Source organism: Strix aluco, chromosome 4 (assembly GCF_031877795.1).
Source record: "Strix aluco isolate bStrAlu1 chromosome 4, bStrAlu1.hap1, whole genome shotgun sequence".
Classification (NCBI taxonomy): domain Eukaryota; kingdom Metazoa; phylum Chordata; class Aves; order Strigiformes; family Strigidae; genus Strix; species Strix aluco.
In genome coordinates this window covers 99,070,671-99,098,505 of record NC_133934.1, presented here as the reverse complement: position 1 = coordinate 99,098,505, position 27,835 = coordinate 99,070,671, and the positions used below count along the sequence as shown (strand labels likewise).

General features: G+C 36.9%; 1 protein-coding gene and 1 long non-coding RNA gene across 4 annotated transcripts in view; one reads left to right on the top strand and one right to left on the bottom strand.

The window, feature by feature from the left end:
* STXBP6 (syntaxin binding protein 6) overlaps positions 1-27,835 on the top strand; it is a 128,441-nt gene that overhangs the window by 45,774 nt on the left and 54,832 nt on the right. The window lies entirely within an intron of this gene.
* LOC141922403 (uncharacterized) lies at positions 8,105-20,868 on the bottom strand. The gene is made up of 3 exons (XR_012622974.1): positions 20,717-20,868; positions 15,957-16,065; positions 8,105-8,387 (listed from the first exon to the last, which is right to left on the bottom strand). It is a non-coding gene; the product is annotated as an uncharacterized LOC141922403 (long non-coding RNA).

The following is a 27,835-nucleotide window of genomic DNA, read 5'->3' as shown; positions in this document are numbered from 1 at the left end:
ACTTGTCATTCTCCCTATATATAGAGCTTCAAGAAAGGGTTTAAAAAATTATTCACCTAGGCTGTTCCCTAGACTTGTGATTGGAATGCTCTTTGGATTTAAGGATTGCAGGTTTCAATTCTCTCAGGTTGCAGAGGAAGCTGAATCTAGGTCTCCCATCTCTTAAAGAAATGTTCAAATCGCTAACCTTTTTAAACAAAGCTCAACTCTTCTTAGTTTGGCAGTCAAAGTGTCAGTCCAATTTTTTTTCTAAGTCATCTTATTTTAAAGAACAATCCTGTTCTAGGACCAGGTAGTCAATTTTGTAATAGCCAGGTGTTTGATACTCATGTTCATGAAGAAAGGTTAGAGGTGTGATCTCTGCTTATAATTTTCTGTAGGCTAACTCTATTCAGTAGATGGATTTTAATTTTTTTTTTAATTGGCATTCTGGGGAACTTAGCCCTCCTTCAGCTCCCCCACCCTCATGTTGATGTGTAGTAGCCAACGTGGATTTTAGGAGATTGAATGATCTTAGACGCATCTAATGTCTTTCTGCAACAGGATAACATATTATAAGTAAGAAACAGCAGATGTCCTGACTTCAGCAGAGTTTCTTTCTCGTGATGAGGAGAAGCATTCAGGATCTAAATAAAAAAGCTGCATAATTGTATTTGAAGAGCCCTCATGCATGGATCACTCTTAGTGGGGTTTTGCAGGGATCTGAGACCAGTTGTTTTGTATACATCTGTAGTTTATATTATGAAACATACAGTATCATTGGTAATTTCAGTAGGCAGCGAAGCAACTAGGGAGAGGACTGCCTGACTGTGTGTGTGTTTGAGGGCAATATTAGAGTTCCAAATAGTCTGATCAGAAAGATGATGCAATTCAGTAGGGTCAACTGCAATTAGTTATTTAGATGGATATAATCAATGGCACAAAAGTAAGGGGTAGGGAACAACTCTTTCTGCCACTGTGGTTTTTACTATTTGTGATGACTATGAAGCAATAATGGTTTTAGTTGCTGCAAGAAGTTGTATTACCAATTAAGAAAAAGCTTTCCTTTAGTAAGGGTAAGTTAATGTGGGGATGTCAATTTAGCTGTGTCCCCAAACGGTCTAAGATGAACTAATTATTATTATAATATATTATATTATTATAATTATTATAAAATAATTATTATCTTGGGATAACAGAATGTACTTGGTGTCCTTCCATTTTTCTGTGATTCGGTATAATGAATGTGACACAATGGTTGCTAGCTCTGGATTTTATTTTCTATTTAAAGTGACACATGCTTTAATGCTGAGTGTTGCAACACCTATCTTGGAAACACCTTTATCAGCCTTTGACTGTTGTACCATTTTTTCCCAGGTTTGCAGTATATTAAGTAAATGTAGTGACTGAAATATATTTGTGTTCTTAGTTTCCTTTGACTAACTCAGTTTGGCCTTTGCTAAAAGGAATTTGATAATTTACTGTTTAAAACTGTTGAAAGAATACACATAGAAACTGACTTAAGGGACTTATAAATATTTGTGAATATAAAATATCCTGCCTAGTTATAGTTTCATTCAAGATGTGGTATAGAAAATGAAACAACAGCCATTGTGATAACTACTTTTAGTTACTGCTCAGTTTGTAACTGTCAAATTGCACAAATTAAGTGTTTTCCTTTCTGTGTTGAATTGAAAATACATTATCTCATAATTGTTGTATATCTGCATTTTTGTAAATATGGATAGAGATGCTGAGCAGGGAGAATACCCTTAGGCCTTGAAGAGATGAGGTAGTGAAGCATTGAAAGAATCAAATAGTGAACAGAGCAAGATAAGAGAGTAAAGGAGATTCTTTCGTCAAATACCAATTTTAACTATATACTGGATTTTTTTTTTATTTGACAATACTAAATACTGAATTGGTTAGAAGGAAATCCTCATTAATGCTCAAAAAAAGATGTACCTAATGTTTGTCATCTGAAACTACAGACAGGTTAATGTAAGAAAGCTGTAGCAAGACTGCTCATGTTACCTGCAACCTTTCTAGCCTGTTGTAGTGGTGGTTAGACTGCCAAGCAGAGCCAAGGAGATCTTTTGGGAGTTACATAGTTGAAGAACAGCAAGAAAGGAGTAGACAGATGGGAAACACAGAGGTGGGGTAACTGTAGGCAGAACAGAGAAGATGAAAACTGGGATTTTTAAATCTTTTTTTTAATGTAGAAGAGGATTTAACATAGAGAAAAGACAAGAAATTCAGAGCTGAAAGTGGATACTTATCACCTCCTCCACACTAGCAGACCTAGTGACAGTTATTGGATCAGATCTAAATTTTAATTTTGTCACCATTGTCTTATATAATTGAAACATAATTATTCAAAATAGTTCTTAGCCTTATTTAGAATTCCAAATTAAGTATAAAATGCTTCAAAGGTCACTTCAGAGATATAGGACATTGGTGATCTCTTCTACTTGCTTGTGCGCAGTTCTCTGTGTTATTTCCTTTGACACCCTATCATTACATTCTTTTAAGTAACTTCTATTTAAAAAGGTTTTTAATGTGTTATAGTGCATTGGAAGTGTTCCAGTTTGTATATATGGATATGGTGTTGACCTTTCAGGACTAAAAATCTATTGAAGTTGCAGTGAACTGAATGAACCAGATGGTTCCTTTTGAACCTGAATTCCTGTGTGTCGTAACACTCTCAGCTTAGCTGTACCACTCTTTCTAGTCCTTCTGCTGAAAAGCTTGGGATTTGACTGTAAAGCTAAAGTTGTTTACAACTGAGAGTGGAACTTTTCCCCCGTCTTTACAACTTTAATAGTGTTCTTTCTTTGCCATTTCCAAATTAAATTAACATATTGTCACTTCAGGGTCTTTTTTTGGATGGCTTTTATGCAGAAATACAATCTATCAAGAATGGTGCCAGAAGAGCCAAAAGGAAATGCAAAGAAATCATTAGAAATAATATATAAAAATGTATGTGCAGGGGGAGAGCGTGTTGGGTTTTTCTTCCTCCTTTAAAATCTAACCTTATTGGCCACGTCACGGATTTTTTTCAAAAGACTGCTATTTGCAGTTAACCACAGTAGGTGTTTGGGATTTTTTTACTTCTGTTTCTAAGTATACAGAGACACAGAGGTTTGGCTTACTAGTTTAAATAGTTCTGTGAATATCCTCGTTTGTGCTCTTACAGCACACTTACTTCAGCAGATATCTACCACCGCCACTCGGTTACACTTCCAACATAAGCTTTTGTATTCTGTTTTTTCCCTGTAGAGCCAATGGTGCCGTGAAACTCTTTTCCAAATACGCATTTGTTGTTGCTTCCATGCTGGCTGCTCGTGGAATAGAATATTACCCAGGAATGACTTATATCTCTTGCTCCTTTGACATGACTGCTAGAAATTGGCCTTAATGTCATGTGGCGTTCCAGGGCAGGTTAAGTGCAACTGAGTTTTCAGCATGGTAGCTGAACTGAAAACTAGAAAGCAGTGATAAGGAACTTCATATCAAAAGAATTCAGTTTTCTCCTAATGTGTTTTCATTTTCCATTTGAGTTTCACTACTGTACTGAAGTGACAATCTCCCAATTTATTTTCTGTATTTTCTTGTTGAAGAAAACATCCCATTTTCAGGACATAATAGTGCAGAGGATTCTCATGGTTCTTTCTCAGGACGTGAGAAAACAGAGTAAACATTTTCTGCTGATTTTTCCAGGAGAATGTTGTAATCACCTCCCCATAGTGTGTATTTGAGGAATTACTGCATATTTGGGGGGGCATTTCCCGCCTGTTTAAATGTTGTATTAAGGAGTGAGAATGATACTTCAGTGTTCATGGTCAGACACAGGGTATTCACTGTCTGACCCACTTAAATGTCAGACTCTCCAATGAATGTTTAATTGTTTATGTAAAATAGAACATGACTGGCATGAGAGATTCAGTCAGCCCAGAAGAACATGCATGTGAAATGGTGGTCCAGTCTTCTGCAAGCTCTGAGCTGGACAGCCATTTGAAGACAACTGCAGGCCAGCTGCGGTGCTTTCCCTAGCCCTGTGGACCCAGACTGGCACAGCAGGCTGAACATCTGGGCATAAATTAGGGGAAATATTTCTGGTACCTGTACCTAAGACAAGGGCTGCCTGTTGCAGATGGTGGCTTTGACATAAAGACCATATTCTATCCCTCAGAGAAATCAGATGTTAAGTATTCCTATGTCTCGGATGAGTGTCTTGAATACTAATCATCAGTATAAAAAGTGTGGCTGCCATCACTAGTTCTCTGCCTCAACACTTTTGTATTTTATCTGAAAATACCTGATAACTTCCTGATGGCTAATGGAGAAACTATTCCAGAATTTAATGGGCAGGACTCTGCAGTGCAGAAAATGTAGAAAATAAATGTACTATTCCTTCTTTATTGGCTTTTTCAGTGCCAAAGTACAGACACATTGGAGACTTTCTTCAATTGGCTACTGATCCTTCTAAAACCTTCTCACTGTTCAGAGTCTGGCTGATTTTGTTTCCAGTTACTCAGAGACCTGACCTACACAGATTTTGTGCATATTTTGCATTAGTGTTGACTAAGTCAGTCATACAGTTTGTTAGGGTGGGCGGAGTTAAATTGATGTAGCATTTTGTGGTTTCCACACATACGTAGTTAGGTTCCGATTTAATGGCAACTTCATGTTTATTCCTGGACTTCTGTGGACTGATGCCTCTGACTGCCTTCCTGGTGCCTACACTGATGTTCATGTGTCTGTATAGTGAGCTCACTATAGCAGCTCACTGAAGCTTTTTACCATGGCTCATGCAGCTGAGCTGGTGCAAATGTGTGAGCAAGAATCTCTGGCTGTGAGAAACATTAATAATTTCAGCTGACTTTTACTGGTATGGAACTATTAAGACTAACATTACAGTTGTAAAAAAATAAAATACAGTGATGAAGATGCTATGAGGAAAACGTTTTTGTGGGGTTTTTTTAACAGTAAGAATAACAAGTCATTGGTATAACTATGAAAATTTATATAGTTTGTCATTGGAGACCTTTGGGAAGAACCTGTGGAAGTGTGTCAGGAGTGGTATTAAAGGTGACTGGCTTTGCATTTAGGATAAGAAGATGCTCAGAGAGATCACTTGTATTTACTTCAGATAGATTATTTTTTTAATACATTATTACATAGACTTTTTTTTTAGAGTAGCTTCAGCACAGAGGAAGGAAAAAGTCAGTAACGTACTGTTTTCTGTTAAGCTGTTGATTTTTTTTTTTTCCTATTCTACTGCTGGATACCTTTCAATATGCTTAGATGTAAATGTGTTGGCATATACCTGTGTAAAATGTAATCATACTAAATCCTTTTTTTTATTCAGTCTTCATACAGTAATTGTTTTGCCACCAGAAAGCAAGTAAATATACACAAGGGTTGTCAGCCTTTATATGTTATTTCATACATGCTGTATCTTGTTTCTGCATTTCAAGTTTTTCGTTTGTATTTTCAGATTAGAAAATCTGGGAAACAATTTTCTGGGTGTGTACAGCACACCATCTGTATAATACTTAGTTGATAATTGGAGCTGTGGTTCAATCTTGAAAAATCAGCTTTCCTCATCTGGGGAAATACTTCATTCACTGAAGAAGCTTTCCAGGAAACCTGCTGAAATACATAAGCTCTTCAGTGAAATTTAAGGGCATGTGTGAGGATTCCTTAAAGTGAGTCAGAAGGCTGTGGCAAATATTAAAAAGGGTCAAGGACTGAGTCCTTTTCAATACATATGTCTTGGCGTTCAAACTTTCAATGTTGGGAGGTGGAATAGGCTTATTCTGCTTTCTTTGCTTTGCTTTATTAATTTAGAAAAAGATTATTTGATCATTCCAATGCTTATCTGTTCTACTTCTGAATAAGATAGTGCCTTCTTGGAATTGTGTACATGGCAGATTACTCTATTTTTCTTTACCACCAAGTGTGTGTTAGGCTGGTGCTCATATTTGTTGCTTAGCAAAGTTATATCCAGTGATGATACCAAATTTAAAAATGTCATTAAATGCTAGCAAACAAAAGCCCATGCTTAGTGACTGTCAGTATTAATATAAAGTCAATTTCTGCATAACATAAATTCTCATTTGGAAAACACATTTACATCATCAAATATGGAAGAATGATTATGGCCTTTCATGGATGGATAAATTTTCCCCTTATTAGCATTGCTTCAGAAGTCAGTCCGAGTGGAGTTAAAATCCCTTGTAAAAACAATAGGACTGAAGCAAATAGGTCTCTTCAGCATCCCTACCTTGTCTTTACTAGGGTTTCTTTTAACCTTGATGAACCATCATAGGAGCTTGGAGGAATTCTCTGATGCTTACTCTGCCTTTACTTTTCCTTCTGAAATAGCTACTTAAAAACTCAACAGAAGTTTCTGCTTAATTTGAGTTATTTAAATTTTATTATTTTAAAAATAAGGAAATAGAAATTTATGTATGCAGAGGCATAATATTATCATTAGCCTTTCTGTGAACTAAGATGTGTTACAACATTGATCTTTTAAGACAATTTCTAAGAGAAATAAAAAATAAAGTCCAAGAGATGTTTCAGACTTCGTCTTCTCTACCATGAGCCTCTAACCATGCATGTTGCTTTAGTTTCAGGTGTTAGCTGAGTTTTTTGTGTTTTAACAATAACAACATAAGCTTTGTACTGTGTTTTGTAGTGAAATGCAAATCCTTTTTTTCAAAAGACAGAACAGGAAAAAAACCAAACAGGCTTCTCTTCCTTCCACTTCTTCCAAGGGTAAAGTTAATAACCATCACTGCCTCATCTTGGTAATGGCTTCTTTAAGGTGAAGGATTAATCATTTGGGTAGCTCTAGGGCAAATGAATGTCCAGCTCTTCTTGCTGGGTATTCAATGACATATATTCTCTACGCTGAACTGACTGTTAAGTTGGGTAAAGGAGAGCACTGATACTCTTTTGAATTGTTGCTTAACGTGGTTACATTCATGTTGTGTACTGTGTGTGTCTAAGTAAACATAAACGTGTACATATGTACGAAGTTTCCACCTACTCTTAGCTGCTAGCCTCAGGGCTTGTTGAAACGAAGCAGTTGTTTCCAGTAGTGCTGGTTGATTGTAACTGGCTGTGCTCAGACATATCTCATGTTGAGGCTTGGAAGACTGGCAGCACCTCAAGGGTAATGCTTGTCTCAAAAACAGCTTTCCTGATGCATCACGGCTCAGTGGATTTGCCACAGTGTTGATGCTTTAGGTGCAGTGCTCATATTAAACTGTCAAAATATAATCACCTTCACCTATAAGTGATTGTGATACTGAATACAGTTCTTAACCAAGTGTCTTTTGCCTTCTTTATCAGAACATGTTTTGTCTTTGTTAGGTATTTCTGACATTTTATCTCCATGGTTTCCAGAAGGAGTTTTAGAAGTCCAAATATCACTTGCTCTTAATACTAATAAATGCCAAATTCCATTTATGAAAGGAATTTAAAAATCTGAAGTCATGTTAAGGGTCTTTGAAAAACTTTGCCAGTGATCAAATCACAGAAGTGAAAAACTGGTGGCTTTTGGGTGGGGGCCAGATTAACCTTCTGTTCTTCATTATTGATTTTTTTTGTATTTATTGAAATACAAAAGGGGAAATTATTAACTACTTCGGCAGGTAGGCTGTATTTATTGATCGTATTCAGAATAACACCCTTAATATATGTTGATGTTCTGATCCCTCGTGACTCTGAGTTGTTCAGCTTAATGTAACCAGTCCTTTTTCACAATAATTTTGTGTAGGAGGGAATCCTGTTATAGCAGAGCTACAGAATTGCGTATTTGAAAGCATCTAGTCTAAGATTAGTGTGCTTTTTGTTTGGTGTTTTTTTCTGAAAGTGGAGAAAGAATGTATGTGTGTTCCTGTGCTTCCTCCCAACACACTACTTGATCTAATTTGCATGCAGGAAATATTTTCTAAATTTCAAGCTGAAGGTGTGCAGTTATGTATCTGATGTTTAGCTCTTTTCCTCTTTCCTTTTTTTTTTTTTTTTTTTTAGAATACAGTTGTAGCAGATAAAGCTTCACAGTTAACTATTGAAACAAAGCAATTGACTCAACAGTCAGAATCCAATATAACTGTTAAGCAGGTATTCTTTATTAGCAGCGCTGGGGTTGCCCTGGGGATTCTCCACCATAAGGGCTCCCAAGAACTAGCAAGGGATATCAGTTTACATACAAACAAATCATACATATTCATTAGATTTCCTGGAAAGGGGTGTCTTATGATAATAAGTTCCAGAAATTCATTTACATAGTCTGAGCATGCGTAGTAAAAATAGAGTGGGGGTCTTCGGTGGTGGAGGGAAGAAGTAAGTAGTCTTTTTCACAGTAGTTGACCTTCTTTCCAGAGCATGCACTGTAAAGTAAAGTCTAGGTGTTGGCTTCCTAAATTAGCAAGATCATCCTCCCTATAATAGGATCTCTGTGTCCTTTTGTTCGAGTCCCCCTTATCTTCGTTTGCCCATTCTAGGAGTTGCCCGAGTGTCCATTGAAATCTCTGAGTCTGCTATCAGTGATTTACTTCGGGAGATCTAAACAGACAAAAGAGGTCTAGGGAAACAGTTAGAGTCGTTGGGAAACAAAAACCACAAGCAAATCTTTGAAACAAACAAAGTAAAACACAAGCAAAGGTTTCATGTATCACAGTTTAGTCTTAATCAATGATTGTCAGAAATTTATTTGTTTGAGCCCTTTCACTATTGTGCATCACTTCCAGTTTTATAAAATGAAGTGTTGTTCCAGGGAACTTGTGTTACCAATGTTGCCTTCAGTTTTGTTCAGAATTGAGCTTTTGGAATTGCTTCTCCATCCACTTCAAGCACACATGGACTTATTGGAAAGATTTCCAAAACCCAAAATGAGATTATCTTGGAAAAATAAGAAAGGCAAAAACATCAACTAAACAAAATCATGGAAAATTTGATGGGAAGATCAGATCTGTTTTAGTCAGATGTAATTTTGCAGTAATTAAAAGGGATAGGTCTAATATTCATAAATGTGAAGCCTGTATTGATGCAGTAAGTTTTTGTTCATAAAGCAAGCTGGTTGCAAAGCTGTATGTTGGAAATTGTACACTGGAAACTGTGTGTCCACATTCATCATAAAGGAAGCTTGATGATGTTATTCTTAGTTGGAATTTGTAGCCTTTCTGTGGAGGCATCCAAAAATTACTGTGAAGGCTTACACAGAGTTGTGAGGTTGCAGGCTCCCTTTCCCACCTCCAGGTTCAGAAGAGGATGGTGTCTCTGTGGTGCTTTATCCATTCGTTGGAATTACTTGTGTTGGGTAGGTTTGTATTCCTCAAGAGCTGTCAGTAGCTTCCTTCAGTGAGTACAGCATATTTCACTGCAGTGTTTTGCCCAGAACATGGCAGATGCTTGCATCAAGTTTAATGCCAGGTTAAAGTGTTTGAATGCTGTCATGGTGTCTGTTTGTCATGCTGTCTTTGGAAGCAGTTTGTTCATTCTTTGTTCAAGTGAGACTTTTGGCAGGGCTTGGTGCTGTCTTATAGATGATAAAAATGCAGAACTAGAAGTAAGGATATACTAAACAGTACTGCATGGCAACTATTTCTTCAAGTTGAAGTACAGCAACCATGCACATAAGACCTGCTTGAGTATCCCCTAATTGCTAGCTTTGGTGGAAAGCATTCTCATTCTACCATGATAGTTAAAACTGGTGTGTTTTGCTTTGAGGTAGAATTCATTTTGAACAGTTTTCTTAGTTTTCCTGATTCTGGAGAGTTGTATTTATAATACCCAGACTCACTGCATTATGGGTTGTTGAACTTGAATCATACTGGCTAGAAAACATGTGGATTGTTCCCTTGCTGTTACACTTCAGAAAGCATTTCTGTCAATTGCTGTGTAACTCTGCTCTTAGTTGTAACAGCTTGTGAAGAAATCCAAAACTTCTGCCTGACCAGTGGTTGGTATATTACAGACTCTTAGTAGATAAACATCAGATTAAAATCTTATCCTTTTATAGTCTTCCAAGCTGTAGGAGTCAAATTCTGTAAGTTTTCATCATACTTCTGAGCTTTGAAGACTGTCCTATCAAATAATTTTCAGTGCAGAGCAGCACATAAGGAGTACTTAACAAAGGAATTGCTAAGCTGATTAGAATATTCCATCAAGTTTCTCTATCATTAGGTAGATTTTATTGTTGCCTTGACAAAGAAGATGATGAATGATGCAGTCCTGATCTCTAAATATTTTCTGTTTGTGACTTTAAATAATTTTTTTTAAAGCAAGTTAAATAGGAAAAGAACAGATCAGAACCTGATGCCTGATCTTCTGTGATTTGCCTGTATTCCCCACTTTATCCAAACTGCTGCCGCAGGAGCTCAGATACCAATCAAGTAGCATGCCACCTATAAAATACAGTAGGGAGGGAATTTTGAACTAATTCTGTCCAGTTCTCCCTCACCAATACATCTGAGCATTTCAGATGGCAGCAATAAAAACCAAGCTCATGATCTCGAGTATGCATGTATATATGCTATTGCAAACAACTGTTCTGCATTTAAAGCAGGCAGTGTTCTTCCTCCAGCCTACTAACATTAAGATTTTCATGTAACTTGGTTTGGGTAGTCTGATTATGCATATCCTAACAAGATGGAAAAACAACATATGAAGGGTGGGGAGGCTGAGAGAATATAAACTATGCAGAGTTTTGTTGGCCTTGTATCAGGGAGGAGCCTAATCATTTGTCCAAGTTAAAACAATCTCTAGTAACTGTTTGGCTGGAACAACTTCATAGAGAAAGTCTGGTACACCCTATCAGCTGTTCTTCTGCTGTGTTCAGTAGAGCTTAGTAGCACACAGTAACTTTTGGTAGCCTCAGGGAATGATGGAGTTAAAACCATACTGCAGCTCAAATTCTCTTAGCATTAGTACTTTGAAGAAAATTTCATTTAGGTGAAATTTTTAGGGGGTGGGACTGAGATAGCTTTATAATATTGTGGAACATATGCATCAGTCAGTGACGTTTTAGACAGTTTTATCCCCTAAATCTAGATGGCTATTGAAAAATTGCTTTAAGCTTCTAATTGTCCTTCATATTGTCTACTCTGACATATCTTCAGAGGACAGGCTCAGCTGGAAGGGAAGCTGCAACATAAACTTCTTGCTGGATGAAATAACTAGTAAATGCTTTTCATGAATAATACGATATCAGCCCCTGCTGTGCTAGTTTTCTTAAATCTCTGCCTCTTCTCACTCTTTGGAACACAGTAGTAATGGCAAGAACAGTTTTCTGTGACTGGATCAATGACTTGGAAGAGAACAGAAGTGTTAAAAGAGTATTCTCTTCTAGCAAGAGAAGCTTTTGCACAAAGCATTTAAAGCATTTACACAAAGTATGTTTTTTCTGAGTGAGGTGAAAATTGAAATCTTAAATAAACAAAAGCTTTCAACCTCCAGTCATTATGTTTGTTCACTTGCATTAATGACAGATTCCTAAAGTTCATGTGTCCAGGAATATCTAAAGTACTGATAAGATTTTTGGCAGCTGAAATTTTTTGAGTTTACTTAAAAAGAAAACAAGAGCTAGGTAAAGAACTTTTTTAAAAGTTCTGGAATAATTTGTGTTCCATTTTATTTTTGTATTCAGATGTCAGTTTCTTTTAAGAATAGCTTTCTTAAGTTTAGCCCACATAAATTTAGCATACAAATACACACAAACCATTCTTCAGCCCTACCATCTGAGGGAATGCTGGTTGCTTACCCAGTGTAGTTGGAAAGCAGAAGAACAGAAGTCGTCCTTAACTGTGGAGAACATAAAATTGGAAGAGACTTGGAGAGATGCTTTGAAATTTGTCAGGAATTGGAAAAAGGGGTGGTTTGTACCATGGCATTTGAAAGATTCAAAACTGATAGACCACCCTGTGTGTTGACTGATAAAGCCATGAGGTATTCATGTTTTATTCAGTTGGACTCTCAAATCAAATCTAATTTTTTTTTTGTAAACTTAAATTTTAAAAAAAGTTTTCCTGTAGTGTCTTCCCCTGCGGCCCGTCCGCCTGTCCGTCCGTGTGTGTCGTCCCCCCCACCCCCAGAAAAAAGGTAGGCAAGCTTTCCAACTTCTTTAAGTATTGATCTGTGTTTGTAGCAGATTGTATAAAGCAATATGTATCAATTTTAACCAAAGGTGAGGTTTGTTTTCTAGCTAGAAACTGATGTAGCCTAATTTAAACATTTTTGTGCTGATGTCAAATAGCTTTTTTTCTTGGCCAGGGGAGAGATCAGGAGGGCAAGAGCAGAATGGTAAGAGTCAATGTGTGCAACTGTACGAGCTGGTAGAATACAGACTTAACGCTAATAGTGTATTGGAGCATGATGTTATTTTGCAAGATAGGTCTTTCCATCCATACTGAGATACTGCAAGGACTAAAGCACTCTAACTTCCAGTGGTAGTGGGGTTTTTGTGATCCAGGTGATGAGATATAACATAGACTTCATTGAAGACTCTAAGTGCCTTTTATATATGACAAAAAAGGCTTTTTGTTTGTTTAGTCATATTTCAGTCCTTACGCTAGACGAATCATAGAATGGCAGAACAGCCTGCGTTGGAAGGGACCTTGAAAGATCCTCTGGTCCAGCCTTTACTTACTAAATAATGTATTCAAAGAAATAGTCTGTAGTGAGACAGTGGTGTCATTCAGGCAGTCTGCTAGAATTATTCAGAGGAGCAGTCTAAACAGTAGAATTATTGTCAAGAATTGTGTTAGCCATTCATTTAGATAGCACAGTCTCAAAGAGGTATACGATTGCTTTGGTCTCAAAATTTCATGAAGTGGAGAAAAATACCATAAGGGTTGCTTGTATTTGTGACTTTCTACAGTTCTATTTTTCCTGTTGTAAGCACTTACCCATTACCTATTATTTCAGACTGTTTCAGCTCAGTGTTGGTCACTTTCTTAATGGATTTTGTAAAGACTGTTCTCACCTCTCTGCTTACTGTGGACCTGTTCAAATTTTATTCTTTCCATTTGCTCTTCTCTCCTTTTAAAAAAGCCTACATCATTTAGGGGAATCAACTTGGTTTCATGATGTCTTTCCCCTTTCTGCATATCTAAAATTCCTTGAAAGGCTGGAGAAAATGTTTGAAATGCCCTTTTTCTGTAAGTAGTTTCTATTTTAAAACAAGCCTGTTGTGGACAGCTTTTTAGCCTTCTTATTTGTGGAAGCTTTGGCAAGGTTTCTGTTTATTACTTCTGCTTTAAAAATACTCCTTTTTCTTTATGGTTAGTTAATTGAAGTCTTTCTGCAGCCATTGGTATTGCTTCTTGCCGTATCTACTGTTTTCTGTCAGCTGCTTGTCTCTGATTCTCTTAGGCTACAACACCTTCTTGGAGAAATTTCAGTCACTGAATATAGTTCCTTCACTTCAAGTTAATTCTAGTTTTAATTTTGCATGCTTCCTTTCTGAATATGAATACTCACCAGCAACAGTCCATTGTCAACTTGCTGCTATTTCTGCTTAACTCAATTTCCAGCTGTCCAGCTCTATGCAAGAATCTACTGGGTTTTTTAAACAGGTAAAACATAACACTATTCTTCCTTTGTCAACCATTGCTTGTACCAACCTCTTCCATTCCTAACGCAGACTAGCAATGTTGCTGATTCTCTGTTAACCTCACGTGATTATTCCATCCCCTTTTACCTTCCTTGTTCTTTTTAGGCAGTCCAGTCTTCTGACTTTTCCATCTTACAGTCAAGATCTTTAATTCGCAATACTTCATCTGCTCTATTGGACCATATTCTTGTTTTGTTTTGTATTGCTTTGTTTTTCTCTTTTCCTTTGTTTCTAGAATCCTGCTGCAGCTGTAAACCCAGGCTTCCGCTATGCCATTTCCGTGAAAATTTGATATCCTATCGCTTGGCTTCATTCCCTGCTCAGGAGAAATCATTTGAAGTGCAGAATTCCTATTTCTTATTCTCCCTGCATGCTTTGCCTCCAGCCCAATTGGATGTTTGCTGTTTCTGTTGGCTTTTGCAAACTCCATGCTTTGTTAATGAGTGTCTATTGGGAGATCAAAAGGTATCATTCAGCAGACTTGTGTAATACTTGATTAAAGCAGTCCTAGCACTTGCTTGTCAGCTCTGTACAAGGAGTCACATAGCAGAAGGGCAGAGAAATTGTTCCTGAAAAATGGTTTGGGTTTTTGGCTACACAGCCTGGTTTTAAAACCATTTGGAAAATTAAGAAATGCACAGAATAGCAAAGAAACAATGAGTATTAGAACAGCCTTGCAGATCTATATTTTTGGCTGTGTATGAGTAGTCATTAGGACATGTTTGTGGGGATGGATCATTGGAAACAGCTGTGTTGCATTCTCTTAAGCATTTGGGATTCAGCTGTAAATTTCTGCTGCAGCTAGTTGTGCTCTGTCTTCCTTTTCATCTGTTAAAGCATATTACTCCTTCCCTCTAGGAGAGCTTTTTGTCTTTACTGTTGTTCATGCTTCATTCTCTTTTGCATGTTAATCTCAATAGAGAATTTACAGCTTCTTCCCCCCTTTTTACACAGTGTTCTCCATAAACACTATCATATATATGTATAAAAGAATGTATTGTCCATGTGTTGAGGCTTCAGTGAACATCACAGGAGTGAGGAATACAAATCGATCTCTCTTTCAACACATCCATCCTCATATGTTTTAAAGTTAGCTTTAGACCTAGTTCCTCTTTGTTACAAGCTGTCTCGCAGAATTTCTTGCAAAAGAGTGCAGATAAAAAATGGGTAATATGGTGACTTAATTTTCTCTTTTTCATAAAATGCTTTATCTCTGATAGTGTGACATGTTAATAACACAGTTTGTCAAACATCTGTATGTGTATAGAAAATAGAATAAAAGAAATGCAAATTCTTTGGGCCTTAGAGTGCTGCCTAAGCAGACAATTTCTCTTAAACCATAACAGGAATACATCAATTTGAGGGCTGCTTTTAAAATTATTTTTCATAAGTATAGAAATGTTTTTAAAGGATGGATTTTGTTTCATTTTGAGCATAATACAAGTATCTCAAGAACTGAATGGAATTGATATTCAGTAAATTCTGGAAACTTAATATAATACATGCACATGCAACTTTGTCAGGCTATGTCTTGACTATGTGCTTTATCTGTCAAAGCAATCTGACTCAGAGTACACATAGAATTTCCTAGAATAGTAATAACTTGACTGACATGTCCTTTATTTTAAGATGTTATTTTTACTGAACCAGTAGTTTCATAATCTAGTTATCAATGTTCTTGAAACAACGGCAGTTACCACCAAGTTGCTAAGTGAGTATAAGCTTGCATAAGGGGTAATTAGTACTGTAAAGAAAAAAAGTGGGCAGTCTACCCCTTATGTTTCTAGTATAAAACTCAGAGTTCTTGTCTAATTTTTCAGGTTCATTCTTTGACACTGATGTGGCTGAAACTTGTATAGAAATTAGTTTTATCTTACTGGGTACTGAGTACCAAAAGATATGTTACAAGATACATTGAATCATAAAGGTAGATGACTGCAGGATTACCTTTCCACAAGGAATGCTATTTCCTTATTACCTGAGATGTTGGCTAGTGCTTTGTTTCATTTTTTTAAAGCAAATGAAACAGGATCTTTGAGTTACCAATGACAGGAAGTCTCAGGGGACAGCTGATGCCATACTGTGCAAGCTGTGCACAGTACGGTGTGCAGCCTCCATCACAAGAAGGGTGCAGCTGTGCACCTGCTCTGCACACATCCACGGTCTGGCCAGATCTTTAAGTGCAGTATCCTCAGCCATGGGAAAGTTAGGCTCAGAACCTCTGGGGCACACTTTCATAGATGTGGTATTTTAGCTAATGGTATTCATACTTACTTTATTGAAATTCAGTCTGGATTAAGGGAGTAGCATGTGTAAATTAAAAGGCACCACAAAGAAAATCACTCACTGGAAACGATGATGGCTGCAGAACATCCAAAATGTGATTAAGCAAGGCATTGAGGTACTATTTCTGGATATTTCAAGTACCGTGAGGATCTGCAGGATTTTCTTCACCACTATAATATGGTATGGAAAGAACAAACAGTAGAAGCAATGAATTAGCTCACATTCCCTTTGATGTTGACCATAACAAATTGGACAAGCAGACTGAGGCAGGTAAAAGGAGATTGATTTACTAAACTGATGTGTATCAATACATGTAATCCCTGTGTTAGTAAGGTCTAGAATCTGGAAGAGGTCATAATATTTGATCAGTAACAGGTGATTCTTATGGACATATCTCAAAAAATTGCATGTTCTTTGAAAGCAAATGCTGAGTGACATAATGTGTGTTATTCCTTTCCACCTGTGTACCTTTGGGATTGTTTTGTTGCTCTGAAATGCAGTGAGTGTTCTAAAAAGACTTTGTTGTCTTCCCCCTATCTTTTGTGTTGTACCAGTAAGTGCTTGATGTACAGCTGATAATGGCATTGATAGCTTCTAAAGAATTCAATGTTGTTTTCTTCCAGGTTCAGTGTGTTAGTTGTTTGAAATGCACTGTCCAAGGAAGTTGGTGAGGTATGTCATGGTTTAAACCCATCTGGCAGACAAACACCATGCAGCCATTTGCTCACCCTTCCCCACCTGGGGGATACAGGATAGATTGGAAGGGTAAAGGGAGACTTGTAGGTTGAGATAAAACCAGTTTAATAATTGTAATAAAATAAGACAATAGCAATAATAGAAAGTACAAATGGATAATGCATAATGTGATTGCTCACCACCCACCGACTGATACCCAGCTGATTCCCGGCTAGTTCCCAAGATCGCACAATTGCAATCCCGGCAGTGAGATAACCCCCTCCTTCTCAGTCACCCCTCCTTTATATATTTACACTGAGCATGACATTACATGATATGGAATATTTCATTGGCTAATTTGGGTCTGGTGCTCTGGCTCTTCTCCCTCACAGCTTCTTGTACTCCTGCCCCTGAGCAGGACGTGGGGAGTTGGAGAGACCTTGATCTCTTAACAACAACTGAAAACATCAGTGTCTTGTCAGCATTGTTCTCATACCACATCCCATACCGAATCCAGCACTATTCTAGCTACTAAGAATAAAAATTAACTCTATCCCAGCCAAAACCAGGACAGGTGTCAGAAAGCAGAAGCCAGGCAAGTGGGGACAGAAATAGAGAAAAGAGCTATAGTTCTATCTGCAGCCAGTGTATCCTGCTGACAGTACTACCATTCTATAAAATTAGGTGGATACTACCATATCCAGTTCAACCAAGTCTTAATTTATTTTATATCTGATATGCAGTCTCTGCATTCGTTCAGAACGTTGTTAAAGTTGTTATGCAGTTGGTCGGTTGTTTGTGCCCAACCTGCTGTTGGATTGTGTTTGAACTTGGTTATTAGTGTTCCAGAGGAATGCTAACAGGGGTAACCACACACTTGTTAGGTGGGGTGTTTTTTTTAGATAAGACATTTCTATTTATTGTTCTGGGAAACTTTGACCTCTTAGTCATATAAATGTTTTGACGCACTCCAGGAGAACAGAAGTTTACATTTTCCCAGCAGTAATTCCTAGTCCCAAGAATACCGCACCACTGCTTCACCCAAATGCTTGGTTATTCAGTGTACTCTGACATACTCTCTGGAAAATCTCCTTTTGAAGACTGAGAGGTGCTTATTCTGTAAGGTACTGCTATTCTGATTTCTATTTGACTGTAATTTCAGAGCTATTTACTCTCATATATTATATATAAACACTAAAAAACAAAACCCCAGGCCCTAAATCCTGTTATCCCAAACCTCCATCTGTGATGATACTAGATCTGTGGTCCCATAATGTTAAATCGTTCATCAGAAAGATATCTTATCTAATCTGTAACCTTAATCTACAGATTAGCATTGTTTCTTATAATGCAATAATAAAATTCAATAATTTCCTACTCATGCATTGCTGTATTTCTTTAACTCTGCAGGATCAGCCACATGATAATCACTCTTGGCTGTGTCTCATCTGTATTATGTATTTCACAGGATCTCTGCTGGTAATATTTGTTTAAGCTTTCAAGATGCAGCTGCTTCTTATGTTTTTAAACCCTTTCATTATGTATTCTTTACAGAAGAATAAATACAAACAGGTTAAACGACAATGGCAAGAGAACTTACTGCAGTTTGGGGCTATACAACTGCAATTTGTGTAGTGTTGTACAGTATGCTGTGTTCACTTTTAAAGTTCGACGTTTATATACTAAGAATTCACTATGAATTTGCTGTATAATTTCTAAAATTAAGGCTGAGCTTCTTAGGATGGTAGAATGAATTAGTAAAAGGCTGGGATTCCTATTAAAGCCAACTGATTAGTATACTATATTGGCAAAAGAAAGCCTTCAGTGATCTTAATCTGAGTGGTGGTAGGTACAGTATGAAATTCTGATTTTAAAAATCAACTATTAAAAAAATCTAAATATCTTTAGTACGGGGCATTAGGATTTCTTTTTTGTTCATGGAAAATCTTATATAAAAACAAAGTTACCCCCCTGCAAAACCCTACCTATAATACCATGCATTTTCTAATCTCTTGAGATACGACCTCTTCTGAGAATTGTTCAGCACAAAAAATGGTCTGCACTGCGTATGTGGAAGGCTAAGGAATTACAGGAACTTTAAGTAGATACTCATTTTTCTCCAACAGCTACAAGCAGGGGCAGGGAAAAGTATCTCAGCTAAATATAATTTTGTTCCTACTCCAGCTACTTGAACTAGCTCATGTCGTTCCAGGCCATGGACTTTTGAATCCTTGTTTATTTGCTCAATTGAGAGATGTATATGCAACTCTGATAGCTCTTTATCTTTCTCAGTGAAGGAGTAGTTGAGTGAGATTTTTGTGGTGTTGAGGAGTCGTCCAAGGAATCTTAAGCAGAATTCCTGCATTTTTACATGGGATTTCCAGACAAATATGTATGAAAGTGCATGCATTGCAAGTCCTGAAGTGTGTGTGTGTTTGCAGTTCTAAATCAGTGCACACACTGTGCAGGTGTTTCTCAGGATCCTGCTATGTTGTTCAGTCTCATAGTCTCACCTGAGTAACAAATTTTGTGGGAAACCTCATGCAAGTATTCCATGTCTTCAGCTTATGTTTAGGAAAGACTTCCAGATGGAAAGAGGAGGACGTATCTCAGGAAACTTGAACATAGGGCAGGTCTGTTTCTTAGCTTTGTTTTATTTTCAGCTTTCTGGAAAGTGACTTGCTTTATAAACAAAATGTTGAAATAATAACCTTGTTTGGTAATGTTAAAATAATTGATCTGCAATAGATGACAGATACTTATGTAGAATTTTTGGAAAGCTTATTGTACTCATGTATTGTGTGTTAGGATTTGGGGGACCAAGTGTGAATCAGGCTGGATTATTGTATTTTAATTTGATTTTCCAGATTAACATGCTTTATCTTCTTACCCCAATTTGTAATCAAATGCATGTAGTGAATCCTCTTTCTGCATATGTGAAACACAGTATCTTAAGCAGCTTCATAAAGCCATGTTTTTATATTCCTGTCTGAATAGCACTATCCCTAGCAATGACCAAGAGAACTTGCCACAGCACTGATATATATACATACTGAATTGTTTACACTGTCTTTAGCTGTAATGATTTGGGTGAGTTTAATAGTATATCCAGTGGTGCTTATTGTTCTGATGGTTATAGGGCTTTAATTATCTATTTCATTTTGTCATTGTTTGTAATGGTTACAACTAAGTCCTAACTGGCAGAGCTGCCGTGGGAAGGTGTACTTTAATGCTCTATTGTCAGTGCTCTGGTTAAGGAGAACAGTTTCTGGCTAATCCAGCAGTAAAAGATAAATTAGATGTTAAGCCTGAACAAAAATCACATACTATTTATTTTAATGATAGCACGTTGTTGTTTATATTGATGGGTGAATTGGAAAGTAGACAGGATCCTAAGGCAGTAAGGGTTATTCAGCAATTGCATTTATAAAAACAAAGGAATTGACTTCTTTTAGAATGTTCTTGATGATGGCTCCAAACTTGACTATTTGCTGAAATAAGTAGTCCCCCTTTTTACTCTCATATATTAATCTGTCATAATTTCAGATAAAGTCATTGGGTGAAATATTTAAATGATTTAAATGCTTTAAGATACAGTTCAAGTCAAATGTACTAGCTTGAAAAGTATAATAGGAAGCGCAGTTCAAGAAACTGTTCTAAACTAGTCAGTAGGGTCTGTTTCCTTCATGTAAGTGAATTACTGTGGTTTACTTTTTGACAATTTCATGGCTTCTTTCTCAAGCTGCAGAATTTTGGTTATCTTTACTTTTTCTGTCTTAAAATAGTTTGAACCAAATATTAAATCAACAGGAAGGCCATAGTGTGAACCAGGACTTAGAAAACATAGGATTAGAAGAAACCCAATCTTTATGTAGTCTCACCTCTCCTGTAGCATAGGTCACAGAATACTGTCCAGCAAATTGAGGTTGAATTTGTATTTAGTTAGCTCTTATCCAGTGTAATGGGAGACTGACACAGTCCAGGTCATGAAAGACAAGGAATTAGCTCAATGATGTACTGGGGGATGTGTCAGAGTGAAAACAAAGCAAAAACAAACAAACAAAAAAACCACCCCCAAAACCCAAAAACCACAGGTTTGAAAGGAGTCTGCAAAGCAAGTTCTTCAGCATAAGTCTTTGCTCTTACCTTTTAACATTTTGGTGGCTGTTAAGGGAGTTGCTATTCTCTCTCTGATAGCACTGCAGTTTGTGAGGTTGTATACTGACCCAGGTCAGGAACTGATTCAACTGAAAAGTATTTTTCTTTTCCTGTGTTCCTTTTCAGCCTGCTCACTTTGCAGTCTGGTTCTTTCTGTGACTGTGAAAGCCACAGCATGGGACGTAGTGAAAGACAGGGGAATGGGAGGAGGAAGCTGGCAGCAGTACCTGATTTAAGCTGTAGAGCTTCCAAGATTCTAACCATAGTCTGTGCTCTCTCTGCACTGCAGCCCTTGTTTGGTGCTGGTACAAATCCTGAACAAACCAATTTAAATTCAGATAAAAGTTATGCATTTATTAAAAGTAAAATAAAAATGTTGTGTGTAAATAATCAAAACAGGAACAAAGTGAAATTCACAAGGCTGGGGTATTACAGGAGGGTTTTCCTAATCAGTAGCTGTTAAGGTAACAACCTTAATAGTTACTTCAAATGTGCTTTTTGTCCAAAAGATAGAACAGTATTTTGCATAGACTCCCCTTGATGAATTGGTCATATATACTAGGATATGCATTCAGAGGAAGCTAAGGGGCGCAACAGCCCATTACATAAAGGAGATGTAGCAAGCTGCTCAGCGTTCTCAGCCACAGAATGGCAGCTCACAACCCAAATAAGTGTTCCAGCTCAGTCACTGAAGCCTCTCAAAGATGGTGGGTTATGTCCCATTGTAAAGATGATATCTTAGGCATTTATCCCTGCCAGATTTATGTGAAATGCATGATTTATTTCCTCGGACTATTGTTCTTTATTTGCCATTGATTGAACACTTAGTATCAACATTATAGATGGTCTCAAATCTTCATTTTTATATTTATTGCAATGAATTAACTTAATAAATTTATTGTAAAAGCTGTATAATATATGCATCATCCATCTCGGGAGAAATGTTGTTTCTGATTGGCAGTATAAGGCGAGTTGCGGAGAACGTATGGTGTTATTAGTTTTCCTGTCACATTCTAATACTTGTGAGTATCTCATGTTGAGATATAAGTAAAGAACTGCTTCTTTCTTAAGCAAAAGTATTGTATCAGATAGCATCCCTTTTCCTGGGTTTTTATGGAAGTATGATGCTGATGTCTGTGTTACATGGGTAGGAAACAAAGCTATGTAGCTTCAGGGTCTTTTATGACTGTACAGATGACCTTTCTGCAAGGTCTCTTTAAGATGAAACTAATAGTTCTTACATCTGGACAATTTGACAAACACGGAAGCGTGAAAAAGTTTCTGCCCCTTTTTTAGATCACTCTTTAAATGCATGATGTGCATGCATAATGTAGCTGTGAAACATCACTTGGCTGATGATGCATTTCATCTCTCCTTAAGAGAAATTGATGTGATTCAGTTATTTGCTTTAAAGTAATCGGGTCCTAGTTATTTCCTTACAGTCTTGCTGGACGTATTCAAACCTGTTAATCTGGGAATGGTCTGGCCTAACTCAGCACATAAAATACAACTGAATCAGATGTCCCTTTAAAATATAATTAAAACCAAGAGGCCTTACTATTCCCATGGTATTGTCCAGTAATCTTTGAGCATTTGTAAACCATTGGGATGCTGCTTTAACCAGTCTGTCTGTCAGTACTGTATGTTATGCTTCATGCTGTTGAGTTTGACGAGGGAGAGTGAGATGTTAAGATAAAACACTTCAACTAAGATAGGGCTGTTCTGCTCCCTTCCCCTGTAATTTTAGTCCTTGCATCCTTTCAATCCAAATGTCTTTGCTTTTTTCCCCTGATGTTGTAGTTTCTATAGCTATTCTGGATCACATTCAACTTCTTGTGTTCACAGTGTTTGCAATTATACCTCATTCAGTAAATCTGACAAGGCTAAATTGACTTCTGAAGAGCCTTTTGAAGGCCTCATTACTGTCAGTTTCTGTCCTGACATGCTAATAGGGACATCCCTGCACTTCTAGCAGTGCTAAAGAATTAAATACTTGAATACCTGTCCCTGTGCAGTATAAATTTTCTAGGATAGTGCTCTCGTTTCTTTTAGTTTCAAATAGCGTATTCTCTACAGCTGTGATAGAGTAGGTCTGTGGAAACCTGGAACTGGGATGCAGATGTGTCTGCTTAAGAACCATTAAACCAGCTGATGCAGCAACATACTGCTTGTACATAGCTCTTTCTAGCTGGCAAAAACTTTTTTAGGTTCATAGCTAATCTTACGGATTTAAGATTCTAGTTAATGTAAGAGCAAACCAGTATTCTCAGTCTTGGGAGAAGGATGGAAGGGTTCAGTGGCGGTCTCTCGCGAGTGCCATGAGAGGTTTTGAACAGCAAATGTTATGAACAGCTGTTGCATTAGTTAGGCAGGTCAGATGATAGGTACTAATTACTGTATTCCAGTGGTTCCCAGATATTCTGATGTCCCATTTACCATTTCATGAGTGGAGACTGAGTTTTGAAAGAAAGTTGTTGCTTCTTGAAAAGCCAGTGACAGAAAAAGTGCCAGGCAGGAGAGGACTCAAAATGGGAATGCTGAAATGGTGTTTTATGTGTACGTTTAATACTAACTCTCTTGATTTCTCAAATGATCGTGTGAAAAGATGGAAGGGGGGATTAAACCCCTTAAAGTGAGGGGTCCTATTTCTTGATCTTTTATTTATTTATTTATTTCAGAGGGGAAGCAAAATAACTGGTTTTAGTAAAGCATCTTACCTAGCAGCAGAATGCTGCTCTGAGCAAACAGGTCACTAACTAGGAATAATTACTAGATGGAAAAGGTAATGGAAATGGACATCCATGAAACAAGTAAATGTTTCTCATTAAGAGAATTAGCCTGTAGGGTGGGGTGGTTGTAACTCCTGTCCCTCTCCCTTCACACTCACCCCCCCGCACCTCACCCCCTGGCTTTTAAGGTACTCTGCTACCATTAATGTATACTTATGTAATTAAGCTATTGAATACTGCTAAATTTTTAAAACTTCTGTTTCTAGGAGATTTCTGTAGTGTTATTTTCTCTTAAATTTCACTCTGAAGCAGCTTAAATAATGTAATGGCTTTATTACTACTTTCTTCTCTTCCAGTTTCATATTTTACAAAGGGTTGGGACTTGGAAATTTCCAACTGATTTTCCAACTTCCAGTTTCAGTGGGAGGCAGGATCAGACCTGCAGAAATTATGGTAGCTCTTGACAATACGCTGCTGTTGTAAATTCTTTTAAGTTGTGAAAGTGAATCTTTATGGTGTGAAGCAAACCCTGTGTGTTTTTTTATCTGAAACTTAAATGCTGAGAACTTCTTTAAGTACGCAGATTTTCCCATTTTGATTTCAAACACTTTTTACATTTCAGTTCTGTTTCCAGCTTATAACCCTATTCTGAAATTTAAATTTATTTACTTGACAAGGTTCTGTTACGTAAAATAAAAGTTTGTTCAATAGGGCTTGTGTTTGCAGGGACTGATCTGTGAAAATTAATATTTTTATTTACTGCTTCTGTGGAAAAATAGTGAGTTTTTTTCCCCTCTGTAATGGAAATTCTTTAGCAACAACTCTAACTTTATTAATTTCAAAGGAATTTAATAAATAGTACATCTGATGTTTCTAGAAGGAAAAGGTATGGAAGTATACTGTACCTCCTTGGTGGATAGAGGAGGACAGAGACAGAAGCCAGCTATAGATATACCGTGTTTGACTTGTTTTGAATTACCTCTGTCTCTCAAAATGTGTGCTTATCTGAAGAAAACAAAATATTTAAGTGATTCATTGGCTAGAGCTTTTTTGTACAAAAATTGATTCCTAGCATTAGAGAACCAACCACAAATTGTAAACCACAATAATAAAACAGGTCATGATAGTGTAGTGAGTTCTTCCAGGCTGAGTAAATCAAAGCAGTTAGTTATTACTGAAGCAGGACACAGTTTGACACTGCATGGTTGAAATCTTCCTCAGTTTATACAAACAAAGAAAAAATATTAGCCTTAGGCCACATGTATAAGACAGTGACTTGGAACTGTTTTCCTCCTGAAACATCAGCCAGAGACGTGGAGCTCTGATGCAGTTATCTCTTGATGGCTGGGGACAGCTGGCTGTGAAATGGTGCAGAAGAGAACTATTAAGGGAAAATAGATTGTGCTAAAGCTTCTTGTTCTGTTCTCCTTTTATCTTGACTTAAGAAGGTTGTCATCCCGTTTTCACAGGGCTCTGATAGGAAAGGGAGGTGTTACAAGTCTGAATTCTGCAGAGTAGTGACGTGTAATACAAACATGTGATTCAGTTAAGCATGGAGAAACAGTGATACATGGGCTGCAGTCCTGAGGTTCCCATCCCCACTTCCTGAAACTGTGTGAGGCTGAGCCCAGTAAATAACCTTTGATTCAAAATGAAAGAAACTTTCACTTGCTTATACCAATATGCTTTAGACTTAAAGTATTCTTTTCACTGCTCAGCAGCTTGCTTTAGCCATTTAAGTGCTTTAAGGACGTCACAGAAGGCAGCTGAGAAATAATTCTTGCAGTGTTCTTTGTTGGTTTTTCCTCAGTCAGCTAAGCATTTGGTAACTTGCAAAGAAATGCATGATTCAACAGGTTTTAATAGTGGGTTTTGACTGAATAGCTTAGTCGGTGCTGGTCTGTAAGGTTACTTTGTCTGTGACTGGTTAGTCTGTAACAGCTATACTGAGAATGATCCATCTAGCTGCAATTTCTTTGATACTGACTAATAATGAGTACTTGGAGGGCGAAGTTAAGGAGAGGGTGAACACGTCATTATACTCACTAATATATTTTCTAGCTCCTTCCTAAATCTTAGACTTTATTAGAAATAGCCATTCTATGGCTTACGTGTGAAGTAGCTTATTCTCTGGATTAAGTCCTGGTTCAACTCTTTAAGTGGTACTTAGGCATTAAAACAGTCTAGAAAGATTCGGATGGAAAATGTTTTCTGCTTGTAATGCTTACATTTATCTACTAAGCGTCCTGTTACAGTGTTCTCCAGGACTTTTTATTTTTAAATATATGAGGATTCTTAATAAATCTGAGAAACCACCATCTGGGACCGCTGGTGATACTGAAGTTGGTTCTCTTGCCTTGGCAGAACTTTGCTGTTGTCCTGTTGCTTAATAAATCTGTAAAACATCTCATCTTAAGTCCTCAATATAGACGGTCATCAGAGGATTTGTATTGATTTGCATCAGCTGATGGGTGAACTTAAAGGCCATATATTTAAGTTGAGGTTGGACTGGGACTTATACCCTCTTGACAGCCTGTTGACCAGCTGAACAAACTGCATGATATACCACAGTTCATGGAGAGGGACTTCATGTCTTTTGTCTTCAATAAGTGATAAAGTTCTCAGTAAAATAGGGTATCTTTTCGTAAGTCACTTTTGGTATATCACTATCCTAATAAAAGCAAAGCTTATCTTTTCATGGTATTTTAATTCTTTAAAGTAAATCTGAGTTAAGGCTGCTGTATTGTTTTTGTGGAATTATAAAAGCTTTATTCACTAAAATTAATACTTTTGAGAGGTCATTTTGGTAGTGTAAATCACTTGAAATCACTGGACAAAGCTGTTGAAGCATGAGTTTAGTGACAAAATCTACTGTTAAGGAGGATCTTTTTTTAGGAAGTTTTGACCCTTGTTTTCTTGGTCAGCTCTCGTCATACAGTTTCTGAATGTTATATTAAAAAGTGTAGCTATGCCTGTCACTGATCTGTAAGTATACCATTTTCTTTCTTATGCTTTTAAACTAATAAGTCAATACCTGTAAATAATGTTCTGAATTTTATGATTTAAGTACTTAGTTTATCCTGATATCACACGGCGAATGTAATTTCAAAGGCTGCTTTGCAGTAACTTTTTTTCTTGCATAAACTTAAGATCTGTAACACTAATTGATTTACCAGGGAATCTCTTCTAATCTGCAAAGAAAATATGTAGTGTTACTAATAGGAGGTGAAGGAGGTACTTTATGATGCTGTTGTTGGAAAGGCTATTTTTAGACTGTTGAAAGAATATAAAAAGCTGGGAGAGAGTCTACTTAACTTTATACATTTGTACACTTGCAGGTATGTCTTAAGTACAGAGATTCGCAACGAAGAAGCATAGGAAGTGTTAAAATCTGTAAATATCTTCTAAAATATATTCTTAATTTATGTAGCATAAGCAGAATACTTCAGGGAATATTTTAGTGAGGTGCTTTAATGTAACTTTTGACAAATGTTCAGAATTTACTTTCTGAATTGCCAAAGCTGAATACAAGTGTGTGTATTGCAGTGACACTGGTTTGATTTGCAAATGCATCACTTAGGACACAGTCCCACTTTTTTGGTTTGTCTACAGCTATTAATAAGTTAACAAATGCAACTGCATTTTTTTATAATTTTTCTAAAATAATTTTATATTGGACATTTTTATTTTAAAAAGACTTGTCTTTTGAGGAGAAGATGGCTAGTTATTGGTGTTTCTGGCTATAAAGGTCTAATATGTTTTAAGACTTTCAGCAAGCTTTGAAAGAATTTTATTTCACACAGGGTAAAGTCTTAAGGAAATTGAAAAAGCTGTGGAGTTATTACTACCACTACTGTAGTTCAAGTTCAAGGCCATTCTGTCCACATCTTAAATAACAAATTTCAATGTAGTTTCAAGCCCTTGAGAAACACGTTGATACATTGAAACTAGGCGATTTACAGTAAGGACAGCAGATATATTTTCTTCTGTGCTGCACCTTTTAACTGGTTTTATCAATGAGTATTTATGGATGACACTTAACAGGGTAATTACAGGATAGCCTTCATAAACTAGGCAGCAGACAAACTAACACTCCTGATGATTTTTGGCTCTGGACTATGCAGTAGGAAGAAGCTATTAACAGCAAATTTACAAGCGATGGGGCTTAGAATAATAGAATGTATTAATACTTTGTATTTGAGAACAGGAAACCCAAGCAAATGCTGTTATATGTACAATATCAGATTAGACATAGGAGCTTTCCTTTCAATATGGGAATTGTCTGGTTTAGGGGTATATAAAGCATAGAATAAGAAAGAAACTTCAAAAAGTCATAACCAAGCCAAAAAAAAAAAAGTTTAAAAAGTCAAATACAAAA